The sequence below is a fragment of the Gastrolobium bilobum genome, unplaced genomic scaffold, assembly GCF_033153095.1.
Source record: "Gastrolobium bilobum isolate Gb01-03AN ecotype WA unplaced genomic scaffold, APGP_CSIRO_Gbil_v1 utg53380, whole genome shotgun sequence".
NCBI classification, from domain to species: Eukaryota; Viridiplantae; Streptophyta; class Magnoliopsida; order Fabales; family Fabaceae; genus Gastrolobium; species Gastrolobium bilobum.
In genome coordinates, this window is record NW_026897886.1 from 60,001 (window position 1) to 62,756 (window position 2,756).

A 2,756-nucleotide genomic window follows, 5' to 3' on the forward strand; every position below is an offset into this window, starting at 1 on the left:
GAATTCATAAGCTAAAGAAGGGAAGGGGATAAATTCACTAAGTTTACCAGTAGTCAATCCCCCGAGCTTTTCTCCAAAGGCGTGGGGGGATAGATGGATTTTTTTTAAGCATATTTGGAAGCGAAAAGGCTTCTGGGGATCTTCGACTTAGTAAAGGAGCCCGGAAACCACCCTGTGTTTGTTTCGCCTGCTGCCGCAGAAGAGAGGCAAAGGAGCCGATTGGAGGAATGCTTCTTTTTGGTGAAACGCCCGGGTAAACGCATCCCTTTTAGATGGATGTTGTGGATAGAGGAGCTCCAGTTCTTGCATCCTTATTTGGCGCGCGGGAAGCCGAGAGCTTACCCCCATCTATCTTAGGTGGAACGGATTTCTTCAAGCCAGGAAAGGTCCAGCAGACCGGATGCTCTGACCTATCAAGACCAACCAAAATGAGTAGTAACGACTTTCTAAAAATGAAAAAAAGATTTTTTGACATTAATGGAATCATAAGATGTCTGTAGAATTGAGTGCTCTTAAAGAAAAACCGCCAACCTGTATACCAAAGGGATACACAAGTGAAGCGAGCGGTCCTCTTCTCTTCCGGCGAAGCTCTTCTCTTTTTGAAAGAGCGAAAAAGGGATTCGTGCTTGGATGTCGAGATCAGGGGACTTTATCCAATCCATGCGGCGAAATCGATTTGTGGTGGAACAAACTCCATCAATAAAATATATATATATGTTTGCTTCGATACAAGAGATCGGCCCCGAAGCAAGCAAGGTATGGTGGGTGCCAGCAACTTTCACACTTGTTAGGAGTAGGGGCTGAAAAGAGCTCTTTGTATAGGTTGGGTTTGCTGGGCTTTGATGCTTACCTTATTATTATGAAAAGGGGAAGGTTTGATAAAGGAGCTTTTAAGCCCTTTTGCTGGATTGTTGGTCTGCAGCCCCGCCCTATAGAATGAATCAAATAAGGAGAGGCCTATTGATGACCGAGCCACTCTTATACTACTCCTTACCTCACCCCCTTCTCACTTAAAGGGCGAAGTCGCTGAAGCGAGTCTAAAGGCCAAAGAGTGATCTTTGAACGTTACTACGCATCCTTATTCATTTATAGGTATAGTGTAAGGTAGGTTTGTTTGGGTATAGCAGGACTTGAACCTGCGACCATTAGGTTAAAAGCCCAATGCTCTACCAACTGAGCTATACACCCCAAATATATAAATATAGTAGTAAATAAAGATTGGTGCAGAAAAGAGGGCGGCCCCTCTTCTCCTCATCATATTAAAGGGGCGCAGCTCTGTATGAGGCTCGTACTGCGGAGCAAGCGAAGAATAAGGGCGCGCGCACTCCTGCAAGAAAACGGCCTTACTCAACAAGCGCACCTTTAAAGTGGTTTCCACTCATTGAAGATTCTATCTACAAAAGAAGGTCAACGGGGGATACTCAAGTTGCTCTCACTGACACCATCTACGAGAAGGTGAGGTCGTCTTTCTTTCCGGCCGCCATACGGGGTTCCCTTAAAGCCTTAAAGGAAAGGGAGGAGCAGTTATCTATGTAATTACGGTCTTTGTTGGCCGTTGTTCCGGTCGAGCACTCTCTTTTCTTTGCTTTGTTCAATAGAGTCTTACCAAACAAGACTGACTTCTGACCAACCCGCGAAGGGTTGTGAAGTTGGACCAGGTACGAAGAATGAATCTATATCTGTGTACGGTACGGAAGTTGCTGGCCGGCGGCCGCTCAACTGTTCGAGCGCAATACAGTGGTGGTTGGTTCCGATTCGACAAGGGTAGAATGCCTGGTCGAAGGTCCAGTACAGTAGGTAGCAGGCGTGTTCGTTTTGGCTCCCGAGCGAGGCGACCATTCTTGCTGCTATGTACGTGAACCTTGACTTGAGAGATTCATCCAATGGAACCCACACTCAAAGAAGGACCACAAGCTCGGGGCTCGACGAAACAGAAAATATAAGCATTAAGTAAGAAACTTATTGGGGTTAGCAGTGAAAGAAAGAGCCCGGCATTCATTTCTTCATTCATATTCATAGCTTAGTCTACTAAAATCAAAGAGGGACCAGCCTCATCGTGGTAATTATCGGACATCTCTGATCGTTCACCTCTAATGTGACACGTTCCCTCCCAGTTATATGATCAACGGGATCAGTCGGCTAGAGAGCGGGGCTATTCTTCTTCCGGGGAGGCAAAGTCGTCCCCTCTACTGATCGAACCCTCAGTTCGGGGGTCTTCGTCAACATGTTATGAGGCTCCAGTCTTCGGCGGGTCACCATTACTTGACTTAGAAAGGCGAACATCTAGGCAAGGGAAAGCGCAGTGCGCCTGGTGCAAATGGCTTTCTTTTTTCATGATATACCAATCAGAATGGAGGACCCTACCTACGTACATGATTGATAGAAGAACTACGTAGGGGGTCGGTCAACTTGATTGATGCGGGAGAGGCATGAGTGCAGTTCGATCTTGTGGTGTATTCGTTTGTAGTGAGTAGGGCCTCTTTCTCGTTGATAAGTTCGCCTCCGCTCTATTGAAAGGTCTCCATTCCTACGGCGGTTTTGTCAACGAACGCGTCTCGGGCCGGATTGACTAACCTAACCCTTAAGGGGGCCTTGCCATAGTTGGTGCTCTGCTTTAGTGTGATTGACGAAGGCTAGGCTAGTAATACCCAAAAGAAAGAAATGAAAAGAGATCGGGGTCGATAGTTGGCAAGGAACTTGATCCCCCCAAAACAAAAAAGGGGCAGCTGCGGTCGAACTCTAATTCTGGAAATCAA

General features: G+C 46.7%; 1 non-coding gene across 1 annotated transcript; it reads right to left on the bottom strand.

Annotated features, from left to right (window-relative positions):
* Window positions 1-1,115: 1,115 nt before the first annotated feature.
* TRNAK-UUU (transfer RNA lysine (anticodon UUU)) lies at window positions 1,116-1,188 on the bottom strand. The gene has a single exon. It is a non-coding gene; the product is annotated as a tRNA-Lys (tRNA).
* Window positions 1,189-2,756: the final 1,568 nt, after the last annotated feature.